This window comes from Mustela erminea, chromosome 3, assembly GCF_009829155.1.
Source record: "Mustela erminea isolate mMusErm1 chromosome 3, mMusErm1.Pri, whole genome shotgun sequence".
Lineage (NCBI taxonomy): Eukaryota > Metazoa > Chordata > Mammalia > Carnivora > Mustelidae > Mustela > Mustela erminea.
This window is the reverse complement of record NC_045616.1, coordinates 103,830,201-103,844,332: the sequence shown is the minus strand read 5'-3', so window position 1 is coordinate 103,844,332 and position 14,132 is coordinate 103,830,201.

The window sequence follows — 14,132 nt, the reverse complement described above, 5'->3', positions numbered from 1 at the left end:
CGGACGGCAACCCCTTGAGGGCAGGACTTTGTGTGATTTTTTCACTGTGGCATCTGATGGCTGCATGCAGTAGGCACTCGGTAAATATGCACTGAATGAATGAATGAACAAATAAATGGATGTACTGGAGCCTATACTAAGAGCTTTGGCATAGTGTCTCTAAAGGAGTGACATCGAAGCTGAGATTTGACGGAAGAGTGGGGAATGACAAAGTAAGTAAAGAACAGTGGAAACAAAGTTGGTCATCTGCAGCTAGTGCTGTGCATTCTGAGAACCAACAGGGAGTAGGTCAGGGAGACTGAAGACCAGGGTGCGGGGGAGCACAGGTGGGGTGTGGCCAGAGTGATCCTGTAGGTATGTCAGGAATGCCGCTCTTTATTCTCAGAGCAACGGAAGTCTTTGGAGAGTTTTAAGGCTTGTGGTCAGACTTGCATTTCTGGAAGATCACTCTGGCTCCACTGTGGAGAGTGGTTTGTGAGGAGGTGGGGGCAGAAAGTATGGGCAGCTTCTTAGGAGCTTCCTGCTGGTGTCCAGGAGGGAAGGGTGACAATGGCTCTAGTTTGGGCCAGAGTGGTGGGTGTGGTGATGCAGAGAAGAGGGCAGAGTCAGGAACTATAAGAAATAAAAACCAATAGGGGCGCCTGGGTGGCTCAGTGGATTGAGCCTCTGCCTTCGGCTTGGGTCATGATCCCGGGGTCCTGGGATGGAGCCCCGCATCGGGCTCTCTGCTCAGCAGGAAGCCTGCTTCCCTTCCTCTCTCTCTCTGCCTTCCTCTCTCTCTCTGCATGCCTCTCGGCCTCTTGTGATCTCTCTCTGTCAAATAAATAAATAAAATTAAAAAAAAAAAGAAATAAAAACCAATGGACTTGGGGATGGCTTAGCTTTGGGAATGAGAAGCAGCGGGGTACCTAGGATACTGCCTAGGTTTCTGCTCTCACTCGCACAGCTAGATGAGGGTGACTCTGACTGGCATGTGGCTGGCAGGGCCGATGTCTCACAAAGACGAGAGTATATCAATATTTATGACTATTATCCTTAATAACAATATATAATGAGATCAATGACAACTGTTGCCCAAATGCTTACCAGAAGTTATGCACCATATGGAGTTAAGTCATCTGTCCAAGTCACATAGGTGATGTCTTAGCTCAGGGTCCTGGGAAGCCAACCTTGCAAGAAGGATTCCGATGTAAGTCACATATTACGGAGGAAAATAGCAGAGTGGGGAAGACAGACAGGGAAAGGAAGGCAGCCAATTATAAAGTAATTTACCCTTGTGGGACATGGAGCTTAATCTTTCTGGGGACCTCTAGGGTCTGGCAAAGAATACTCATCCCAGAGTCATTTCACCCAACAGTTAGGAAACGAAGTTCTTTCTACATAAACTATGGCTAGTCACTGGTTAGAGGTTGCTTCCAAGGGGTGTCCATTCCCCCGTCACTTCCAGCCTTCAACACATAGGGCCAGATAAGATTCAGTGGCAAGGAAAAGCCCTTACACAAACAGATTCAGGTTCTGGCAGTGAGAGATCAGACCTGTGTGCACTGAGATGGTAAGTACTTGGTAATATGGGAAGGGAATTGACAGGGTCTGCTCCTGGTAGGAAGCAGTGAAATAAGGATTTGAATCTAGGCGTTTTTGATTTCAAAGTCTATGAATGGCTGATCATATGGGTGGATGGATGGATGAAAACACAGATGAACGGATGAGTGGAGAGTTAGGTATTCAAAGAAATGAATGGTTAGGTATGAGAGCAATGGATGGATGGATGGATAGATGGACAGATATGTAATGGATAGATACACAGATGGACAGATGCATGGAAAATTTGATGTATGAGTAAATGGTAGGCTGTTTAAGAATTGTGTCATGGATGAGTGGATAGGCATATGAATAGATAAAGGGGAGTGGATATACAGGTAAATGGATAGGCAGGTGCATGGGCGGATGAATAGCCAGGTTTGGGGAAAGAGAAGGCCACAGCTTAGAGAGCAGAGCCTCAACAGTAACCGTGGATGAAGTAAGCTCAGCTAATATTACCCCCATCACATGCCACCCCCCACTGTCTCAGAGGCATCCCAGATGTGGTCTCCTATTGATGACCAACCACATCAGGAATGACGTTGAGGAAGCAGGATAGATCCAGGATGGATCTCAACCCACAGCAGAGTGTGTGGGTTGGGGGAAGCCCACAAAATGGCCCTGGATCCCTAAGGTGGAGCCCACTGGGTCTTGTGCCTTAGAACGGTGCTGCCATGCCCAGAGCCGGCTGGGCACCTGCACAGGAGACAACATCACAGGGCTGGCTCTGACCGCCCTGCCATGTGGGAGAGTGTCGGATGTATTGTGTCACCACCCAAGCAAGGCCATGGTTGCAGAAGGGGAAGGCAGCTCTCACAGTGGGAGCAGCGCTGGCTCAGGAAAGCTGAGAAAGGAAGCTGACATCAGGACAGGGAGTCCCACCATCTTGGCAGAGCTGAGTGATGCCCAGGGACACCGGCTCCAGCCCAAGCACAGCGGAGGGGGCCAGCTCTGCCAAGTTTCACTGCCTGAGGCACATTTTTATGACTGAGGAATAATGAGAGGCAGGCATCATGGTCTTGGCCTTGCCCTGGTGTGGTGTGTGTGTGCGTGTGTGTGTGTGTGCGCGCGCGGGCTGTTTGCATGCGTGAACATGAATGGCGGATGTGGGTCTCTGTGTGGGTTTGTTTGTGGGGCAGGGTTTAGTCCACGTGCCAGGATGCGTCGCACACGTGTGAACTCATGTGTGTTAGCGTGCTCGTGTGTGCGTGTGCAAGTGCGCTTGGATGTGGAGAGTTGTGTTTATGGGTGTGTTTGTGTGTATGCACGGGCACACGGGGAAGCATGTTTCCATTCGGTGGGAAGATCTTCATGTCCGTGTATTTGTGCATATACTCGCTGTGTGCGTTGTGGGAACTTGGTTGTGTAAGTGTGTGCGTATGTGTGAGCACGCAAGTCAGCCTGAGCACTCCTTACGGATGGATTTCATGGAATAAAGGGACCCCATTCTCTGGCTGTAGCTTTATCTTACCTCCCCCCCAACCCCCTCCCTATCCCTTCCTACAAACTGCAGAAGCTAAGCAATGAGGAGTTTATCGCACAGTCTAGGCTACTTCAGACCTCCATGATTTCGCCTGTGCTACCTGGAATGCCCCCTTCCTTTTTTTTCTGCTCCGTGAAACCCTCGTCCATCCATCAGGTCCGGGCTCCCCTCTGCCGTGTCTGCTCCCTTGTCACCTCGGACTCCATCTGCTGGGCCCCATGCGGCCTCTCGAACATCTCGCTCTTACAGCCCGAGAGGTAGTGTCCGCTCTTCCGGTCGAGTGGGAGTGCCTCGAGGACAGGGTCTGTGTCTCATTCCTTTTGGAAGCCCCGGGCTCGGAGCGGGATCTAGCGTGCAGCGGGATGGAGGGACAGATGGGCAGATGGTTGGATGAATGGAAAGACGGACCGACGGACCGAAGGACAGGCAGATGGATGGAGAGATGTGTGGACTGCTGGATGGAGGGGTGGATGGGTAAACAGGGGGGCGGACGTGTGCATAAATGACCAAATCGGGCATTTCTGCTCTGGAACCCTGGATTTCCAAGGGAGACTGCTTGCAGTTCATCCTCAGCTTTCGTTTAACCGCGTACAGAAGTCTCTCTGCTTGCAGAGGAGGGCTGCAGCCTCAGAGCTCGCCTGCCCTCTCCCCTCCCAGCGCTGGCTCTCCCGACGGCTGGCTCCAGACTGGCCACCTACTGCATGAAGGGGCAGATTAGGCCTGAAGAGGCATTGCCGAGTGGCTTAAGTGAGCTCCTGTTTGTGCTCAAGGCTTTCAAAGGCTGGGGTTACTGCAGAGGAGGGGCCTGACTTCAGGCAGGGATTGTGTTCTCTCTAGGCCTTGACGGCCCGGCAGCTTAAGGCAGGGCCCTAGGAGTTTTGAGACAGGAAAATGGTGTTTTGTCTTGTTAATGCATTCACTTGGCTTTGAACTGGAGAGTAGTCAGGTGTCCCCAGACGGCTGCTTTTGAGCTGGTCTAGGGAGGGGGCAGGGCATAGCCAGGCCCCGGATTACAGAGGCCTTCCCGGGGGAAGGGGGCCTTTGATGGGGCCGGGTCTGTTGTCCGGAGTCTGCTTTGCTGGTGGCTGGAGCCCCTAATGAGGGGGAAAGGGCTCGTTCTGAGGCATTCCCCTGGTCTCCCTTGGGCAGCAGGCGGAGGCCTCCTTTGATGTTGGAGTCCTTAAGCCAAGTGGGGACTAATTGCCACAAGGTACAGAATGTTCTGGTTGCTTGGGGGGTCTGCAGCTTGCTCACAATGCCATAGCCACCCTGGGGTGGGGGGAAAGGCAGCCACTCTCCTGATGTGAGACAGCTCAGGAGGGCTAGGGTTGGGGTTTTTTGGCTTTGTTTTTCTTTTCATGCATGCAGACCCAGCACAGAATGGGAAACACATTATATACTGTGTGCAGGCCTGCTGTGCACTCACACACACACACACACACACACACACACACACACAAACCCTTTACTCCACTGCAACTTTATATACAGTATTATGTTTGATTTCTTTTTTTTTTTAAAGAAAGAGGCAGTGTGGTGGGAGGGATTGTGGCAAAGAGAAAAGAAAGCAGACTTTGGCCGAGGGGCGGCAGACAGATTTGGAATCAAGTCCCAGTTTTGCCACTCGCTAGCTGGGGCAAGCCACCGAGGTTCACTGAACCCCAGCATCCTTCTCTGCCAAATGCAAGGCTGCGCCTGGCACACAGGTGCTTATTTGCATTTGTTCCATCCTTCAGTTGCATTCTTGAGACAGTTCACTAAAAACACACGTCTATTTTCCTGGCAGGCACGGAGTCAGGTGGAGAACCTGGTCAGCAAACACCAGTAAGATCATTTTCATTTGATTAGAGAACAGGAAGAGGATGGTTTCTTTTGACTTGTAGTGTTTGCTCCCACCCTCTCAAAGGAAGGTGACCTCGTCGTTCTCCATGTATTATGTCCCCCCTCCCACCCACTTTCCTCTGCCACCTCTCAGTGGGATTTGGAGTCAGACAGCAATTTTTGTTATTAAGAGAAAAAAATTAGGGGCACCTGGGTTGCTCAGTGGGTTAAGCTTCTGCTTTTGGCTCAGGTCAGGATCCCAGGGTCCTGGGATCGAGTCCCCAGTTGGGCTCCCTGCTCTGTGGGAAGCCTGCTTCTCCCTCTCCTACTCCCCCTGCTTGTGTTCCTGCAGTCACTATCTCTCTCTCTCTGTTAAATAAATAAATAAAATCTTAAAAAAAAAATAGAGCCAATTGTTGCCTTTTTACACCATACGAAGCATGTGGCTTAGGGATCTGACTACATTATCTCTAATCTTCACACTGACCCTTGCAGAGTTAGTAAACCCATCTGATAGATCAAGAGACTGGGACTTAGAGAAATGACTTGCTGAGGTCATCCTATGTGAGGATGGCGGTACCGGCTTTGTCTTCAGCCTGACTCCAAAGCCCAGCCCTCTCAAGCCTGCCCTAGGTGGACGTTCTGATCAAGCAGAACGGAGCTTCGTTTCCCCATCTGGTCAACAAGTACAGCAACAGTACACCTTGCCAGGAGCTAGGAGGAAGAGCCATTGAGATGAGGGGAACCCCTGTGAGTGTACCCAGCCCTGTGGACATGGCAGGCCCTTCGTACACCTGCTGCTTCCCTCCACCTCGCCCTCATTACCTATTTACACGCGCACGTGCACACACACACACACACACACACACACACAAAATCCGTATTTCCTTCCCTCTCTGGAATCTGGAGAAGGGGCAGACCTGGTCCAAAAGGAAACAATGTCCATCAAATTTGTTCTTCCAGTCCATGCTGCCTCTTCCATGCGCTTCTGTCCCGATGTTCTGGCCTCTAGAGACGGATCCTCCATCCAGCCCCCCAGGTGAGAGAACCCTCCATGAGAAGCTTCCTGAGCTTCAGTGACAGACGAAAGGAGAGATGAGGCCCAGGCAGCTGGTAGGTGGCTGAGCAGAGGCTGGCAGGAGGAGAGAATCCCAACAACCTGTCCCCAGACAGACACCACTGCTGCCTGGGGAAGAGATGAAGTCCAGGGCCCCTAGTTGTCCCGCTCGGGTGACAGGGGGTCTCCTTGCTCGATCTCGGAACACCTAGGAGAAGGAAGTCCAAGTAACTCTGGCACGGTTCCTTTCTTCTTTAAAAAAACAAAACCACCAACCAGGAAATGGCTTTATTAAAGTTTTATAATAATACATTCTTGTCTTTTAGTGTCAAAAATACAGATAGGCAGGGACGCCTGGGTCGCTTCGTCAGTTGAGCATCTGACTAGATTTCTGCTCAGGTCATGATCTCAGGGTTATAAGATTGAGCCCCCAGTGGGGCTCTGCATACAGTGGGGAGTCTGTTTGAGATTCTTCCCCTGTCACTCTGCCCTTCCCACCCAATATATACTCTCTCTAAATAAACAAATACATAAAATCTTTAAAAAAAAAATACAAATGGGGCGACTGAGTGGCTCAGAGGGTTGGGCTTCTGCCTTCGGCTCAGGTCATGATCCCAGGGTCCTGGGATCAAGCCCTGCATGGGGCTTCCTGCTTAGCAGGGAGGTCTGCTTCTCCCTCTCCCTCTGCCCCTGCTGGTGTGTTCGCTCTCTCGCTCTCTCTGTCAAATAAATAAATAAATAATCTTAAAAAAAAACACAAATAGGCAAAAAAGGAGAACACAGAAATACCCAGAGCTGGGCTCTCTCCCCCAGACTCAGGTGGGTTACACACTGGGGAGGGGAAGCTGGCTCTCCCCCACTTCCTGCGTCCCCACCTGATATGGTATCTTTCCGTATGTGCATCCATGAGAGCTTCACATGCTTACATAACATCCCAAGGACTGCCAGAATTTCTTTAGCCAGTCCCCTACTGTTGAGCATTTCCATTGTTTCCAATATTTGCTCTGAGGCATCTTTCTCTACTGGTGCAGCCCCTCCTGAGGCTCCATTCTAAAAGGTGGCATTGCCATGTGTACCAGTTTGGTCCTTTTTAATGCTTTTGATGGCTAAGCTGTCCCCTGGGAAGATCTGGAATGATATACCGCCACCCAAAGTACCCAGAGAGCTGTTTTCTGTCATTGGGGCCAACACTGGGTATGGACAATCAGTCATCATCTTTGATGATTTGATAGATGAAAATAACACCTTGCTTCCCTGTGAATGGCTATGACTACCTGAGCTTTCCCCATTCATTCATGCATTCATTCATTCATTAAAAGTTTATTGAGGGGAGCCTGGGTGGCTCAGTGAGTTAAAGCCTCTGCCTTCAGCTCAGGTCATGATCTCGGGGTCCTGGGATCAAGCCCCGCGTCAGGATCTCTGCTCAGCAGGGAGCCTGCTTCCCTTCCCCTCTCTCTGCCTGCCTCTCTGCCTACTTGTGATCTCTATCTATCCAATGGATAAATAAAATCTTTAAAAAAAAGTTTATTGAGTATCTATCCTATGTTGGGCAGCCTCTGGTCTAGGGTGGGGGTGATATTTTAAGCAGAAATCAAACAGACAATCTCTCCATTACAGTTGTAATCAGCATTATGAAGAATGGTGGCCTGGGGAGATGGCCTAGTGGGAGTGTTTGTCCCTCTATAATGTCTCTTGGATTTGGCTTTCCTTGATATGGAAAATCAATGCTTCTCAATCTTCTAAAAAGCGCCCTATGAACACAGCTTCACTTCACACACCCCGCCCCCACCAACCCTTTGAACCAGGTGCTCTCCTAAGCCCCTCCAACAAAGATATGTAGAGTGCCTCTTGTTAAGAGGCAAGGTTTAGGAGCCAAAGTCTCTTTGGTGAGGGACTACATGCGGATGCCACTTTCTCCAGAAGGTCTCTCTGGGTCCCCCCAAGATGAATTCCTCCCATGAACAGCACAGTCATCTAATCAAGAATGAATTGCTCTCCCCTCCACAGCAGGGAGCCAGGATCCATTCTCTGTACGCTCAGGAGCACCAGCCCTGGGATTTGTTACATAGCATGTGGTTGCTCTTTTACCTATCGTCAAAGCATCTTTTTAAATAGAGAACATTGGGGCGCCTGGATGGCTCAGTCGGTTAAGCATCTGCCTTCGGCTCAGGTCATGATCTCAGGGTCCTGGGACTGAGCCTCACATCAGGCTCCCTGCTCAGTGCGGAGTCTGCTTCTCTCTCTCCCTCTGCCTCTGTATGTCTCTCTCTTTCTCTCAAATACATACATACGTACACACAATCTTATAAAAAAATAAATTGGGAACATCTTTTCATGAGACCTAAGGTTTGCAGAGCCCTTTCTGGGTATTTCCTTGAATCCTGAGAAGGTTGGGGGCCTGTCCGAGGTGACACAAGCAGGAAGGGGGCTGGATATGAACCCAGCTCCCCTGGACGTCAGGGCAGGACTTTTGCACCTGCATCACAGCCAAATTCAAAGTCTTCCTTCCTCTTTGGGACTCAAAGTGCTATAAGTCCTGGGCCTTTCAGGTTCTGAAACTTCTACAGAAATGGCCTCCTCTTGGGTGCTCTGGCTGGAGCTTGTCGGTACCTCCAATTGCAAGCCAAGCCCAGAGTCCAGCTGTCCAGATAGGCATCTGGGCAGTGCCCACAGAGGGCTTCAGTTGTGACGGGCAATGGGCTAGGCGTGCTTTCCCTGCTGGCTGATGTCATGAGCTCATTAGAGCAATGGGGTTTATAGTGTTCAAGGCAACTGTCCAAACAATAAATTAAGCTGCACAATTTAGCACTTAATTATCCTCTCTCTCGTCTACTTCACTCTTGTTCCCTGGGTGTCTGTCTGGGCCCTCCAGCAAGATGGTAAGATCTTCCTTCTGCCTCACAGCCCACAGCCAGTCCATCACACAGTCCTACTGGTGCCATCTCAGGAACATCTCTCAAATACTTTCCCTTCTCCACATCCCCACAGCCTTGACCTCAGCCAGTCTCCACTGGATGATCGCCATGCTGGCCTCTCTTGCTCTAATTCCCGTCTCTGTTCTGCCCAAGTGGCTTCCCTGGTTCCGAAATACACAGTTCCAAGCTCTCATCTCTACGTTCAAAGTCCCCATGAGCAGGGTGCCCTGATCACCTTCCCAGCCTCCCTTTCCCAAAACTGCCCACTGGCTACCCTACCCGAGGAAGGGCTTACTGCTCTGGCCCAAGGAGGGCAGAGTGCATGCCGTTTCGCCCCATGAACTTCTGCATAGGCCATTCTCTCTATGGGAAATACCCTTCTCCCCACTCAGCCCTCACCATTCCACCTGCAAACTCAGGTTTGTCTTGGGATTCAGCTCTGGAATCTCCTCTTTTAAGAACCCAAGGTTATTTTCTTGGCAGCCCCACAGCTGAGACTCTTCATTTCCTCTCCCCTCTTGGGTCCTCTCTTCGGATGCCCCTCCAGAAGGAAGCCTGGGAGAATGACATCCTCAGGATTATCTGCCTGTGTGTATCATCACTCTCATGCCCATTCACTCTGGAGTCCCTGTAGTTCAAGCCACAATTAAACCATGAGGATCCATGACAAATTTCCTTTTGACAGGTGAGGAAACTGAAGTTAAGATTCCAGAGCTGGGTCTCCATTTGGCCAACTGGGTCTCCATTTACCCGCAAGGGCAGGGTAGCATGCTAGAGCTCCAGACAGACAGGTTGGAGGACTACATGGGGCACCACAGTGTGTGGGGAGGCCCAGGGAGGGCGTGGGGAATGGGGGAGGTGAGACTTGGGAACAGGGTCACCGTTTGACCCAAAAGAACTCGGTCAGTCAAATAATAATATCACCTTCACTTAGTAGTCCCTTCTGCTCCCCCATTACACAGATGGACAAATGAAGAGAGAAGGAAGGAGCAACAGAGAACAAAGTAGTAGAGGAATAGGGGCCAAGTTAGAACTAGGTTTCTTGAGGCCCAGTCCAGTTGCCCTGGCGTGCTGAGGTCTAGTGAGACCACTCTACTGCCCCTTCTTCTCTCCTCTTCCCTTTACTCATGCCTCCATGGGACATTCCTGTGTGCCTCCTAGGGGCCAGCGTCCAACAGGTTGTTAAAGATATAGAGGGCCCCTGTCTGGGGCTTGCCTGGCCCACGATGCTCGGTGAACTTTCGTTGAGTAGCTGAACTAGTAAACAAATAAGCATGGGACAGTAATGTGCCTCTCTTCTTTCCCAGAAGGGCCTAAAGGAATGGAGAAGCACCTGCCTAAGCCCTTGGTGCCCACAGTCTCCTCATAACTGCCCTTCGTGCCAGCATCATCACACCCATTTTGCAGATAAAAATGCTAAGGCTCACGGAGGAGACAAGATTCATCCAAAGCTCTGCAGTTAAAAAGCCATTCTCAGCCACCCTAGGAAATGAAACACTACCCATGCTACTTTTTTTTTTTTTTTTTTTTTTTAAAGAAAGGATGTTTTCCTTCTGGTGTGTAAACAGGAGAAGGTCTCCCCGAGAAGGTCACTGTAAATATCATTACTTCTCCTCGGGGCTCTGTCAGCTTATGTTACTTTATTTATCAACATTCCATAACATGCAGATCCAAGAACATGTCCTCAAGTGGGACAGCAAAGATGTGTGCTTTGGGGGTCAGGCAGGAGCCCTTGCCAAGCCCAGAGCACGGGGCTGGGCAGGAGATGGGAGCTGGGTCCAGGCGCGGGGCAGGGCGGGGCGGTGAAGGGCCCTTCCCAGCATCTCCCGCCTGGGTGGAGCAGCGAGCTGGAGTTCCAGCGGCATGTCCCTCATTTCCATAAGGGGGAGCTTGTGCACAGGAGATTCCCTCCCAGCTAGAGGGCCTCGGCATCCAGGGACCAGCTCCAGGCAGTGGCCACTTGGATGACACGAGCAAGGCGTCTGCCCTGAGCACCGCCTCTTGCCCTGTGGTGGGTAGCCATGGGGATATGTGCACACTGTCCCCCTCCCTGTTTATCCACTCGGGGAACCGAGGAAAAAGAGAGGCAATGACTCATGTGCAAATAACACAGCTTTGGAGCCAGATAGGACTGAGGTTCACTCCAGCACCATCACGAACTGGCTGCATGACCTTGGGCTCTTCACCTGCCGAGGACCTCGGTTTCCTTACCTGCAAAATGGGAACAACACCAACTTTAGGAGTTGTATAGAACAGCAACTATAATGCTTGGAACACAATAAATGCTCAATAATAAAAGGAATATTACTATGATGACTGTCTGGATTGTTTATGCGAGTCCTAAATGCCGCCCCAACTCTCCCAGATATTTCTGCTCATCATTCCCCAGCAGGGGCTTTGGGGTGCTTTGCACAAGGCTGTGGCCTCCCTGGATCCAGCAGACACAAGTCCAGTAGAAAAGCATTTAGGGCTTGTGCTTGCAAATGCAGAAGCAGGTACTTTTCTTTGCAGAAATGATGACAAAGCAAAAATATTAAAGAATATGATATAGAGAGAGAAGTCCCCAGAACTTAATTCCTCACTCAGCTTCAACAACCAGTCTCTCTTCTTTTTGAAAGCAACCCCCCCACCCCCCACCTCGGGTCCCCACAGCTGTTTTGGTGAGGTTATAATCCTAGTGACCATGCCAGGTGCTGTTTTATTCCCGACTTGCCGTGGTCTTTGGTCTGAATCACTCCATCTCTTTTCATTCCGTTCCTGGCAGAAAGCAAAGCATATCTTTCATGGTCCCCTCTTCCTGGGAGGAGGAATTTCTCCACAGACCTCGCTTTGCACATGCTCATGGGCCTCCACTTGGGGCAGAAGGACGGGGTGGTAACAGTCTGCTGCCCTTTGGCTGCCTTCTTAGCATGTTTTTTTTTCCCCCCTCCAAAATGGAAATCGCATTTTCTCCCGGATCATCAAAGTAATACATGTGTATTGTGAAAAGTTGGGTAGGACTGGAGTTCGAAGACCAAAAGTTACCCGGAAAAAAAAAAAAAATCACTGCTAACACTTCGGTATATCTTTTCCGACTTTAGGACAAAGCCAGTTACAAGAGATTCTTACAGAATACATTGTTTTGTGTTCCCATTTTCTTTGTTAACCCACCAGGTTTCACCTGTTCATTCTAAATGGCTCTGCATCATTACATTGTATCAGTATAAACAGTGCAGGGCGTTTGACCAATCCCTTATTATGGGACATTTAGGTTATTTCTGTTTCTTCTTAAAAAATGTCTTATCCTTGCAAGCTGGTGCAGCCACTCTGGAAAACAGTATGGAGGTTCCTCAAAATGTTGAAAATAGAACTGCCCTATGACCCAGCAATTGCACTACTGGGTATTTACCCTAAAGATACAAACGTAGTGATCCAAAGGGGCACGTGCACCCGAATGTTTATAGCAGCAATGTCCACAATAGCCAAACTATGGAAAGAACCTAGATGTCCATCAACAGATGAATGGATCAAGAAGATGTGGTATATATACATAATGGAATACTATGCAGCCATCAAAAGAAATGAAATCTTGCCATTCGCGACAACATGGATGGAACTAGAGCGTATCATGCTTAGCGAAATAAGTCAAGCAGAGAAAGACAACTATCATATGATCTCCTTGATATGAGGAAGTGGTGATGCAACATGGGGGCTTAAGTGGGTAGAAGAAGAATCAATGAAACAAGATGGAATTGGGAGGGAGACAAACCATAAGTGACTCTTAATCTCACAAAACAAACTGAGGGTTGCTGGGGGGAGGGGGGTTGGGAGAAGGGGGTGGGATTATGGACATTGGGGAGGGTATGTGCTTTGGTGAGTGCTGTGAAGTGTGTAAACCTGGTGATTCACAGACCTGTACCCCTGGGGATAAAAATATATGTTTATAAAAAATAAAAAATTTAAAAAAAAATGTCTTATCCTGAACTGAGGGTTGCTGGGGTGTGGGAGAGAGAGTGGCTGGGTTATGGACATTGGGGAAGGTATGGTGAGTGCTGTGAAGTGTGTAAACCTGGCTATTCACAGACCTGTACCCCTGGGGCTAATAATACATTATATATTAATTAAAAAATTTAAAAATGTTATAAAAATGTTTTATTCTGAAATAATTCTAGATTCACAGGAAATTGCAAAGATAGTACAATTTCTATGTGCCTTTCATCTGAGTTTTCCTCAATGGTTACATCTTACATACAGAGTAGCACAATGTCAAAATCAGGATATTGACGATACCATCTGAGTATGGTTCATGCCATTTCATCACGGGTGTACACCTGTGTAACCACCGCCACAACCAGAGCACAGAACCTTCCACCACCATGATGATCTCCCTCCTCCTGTCCTGTCATAGTCAACCCTCCCCTTTCACACACACCCCCTCCCACCCCACTAACCCCTGGTCACCACCACCACTAACTGGTTCTTCATCTCTATATCTTTATTTCTATATTTCTATATATTTTATATATTATTTCTATATATCTCTATATTTTTGCCATTTGAGATATATGTGTGTGTGTGTGTGTGTGTGTGTATCCACCGAACATAATACTCTCGAGATCCATTCAAGTTACTGCATATAAATTGTTCCTTCCATCCAGCAATCACCAAATTGCTGAATGGTGATATTGCATGGTGTGGGTGAATCACACCTATGAACCATTCATCTATTTTAGGGAACCTTAGTTGTTTCTATTTTTTAGCTATTACAAATAAAACTTCTATGACTGTTTTCATAAAGGTTTTCATATGGACACATTTTCATTTCCCTGGCATAAATATCCAGAGTGTGGATTACTGGATTATTTGGCAAGTGGACTTTTTGTTTTTTAAGAAGTAGTGGAAGTATTTTCCAAAATGGCTGTACCACTTTCCATGTCTATCAGCAGCGTGAGAGGGCTCTAGCTTCTCTAAAACCTACCGGCATTTCATATCATCACTATTGTAAACCTTACCTGTTCTAATAGGTGTGTAGTGTATCTTATGGTTTTAGTTTTCGTTTCCCTGATGGTTAGTGGTACAGAACATCTTTTTACCTGCTTATTTCTTGTTCATATCTCCTTTGGGGTGAAATGTCTCTTTATAACTCTTGCCAATTTTCTTATAGGATTGTTTGTGATCTTACTGTTGAGTTTTGACTGTGTGTGTGTGTGTGTGTGTGTATATGTATATATATATATAGTAATACACATATTACATTAACATGTAATGTATATTATATAATAACATTAATATATTA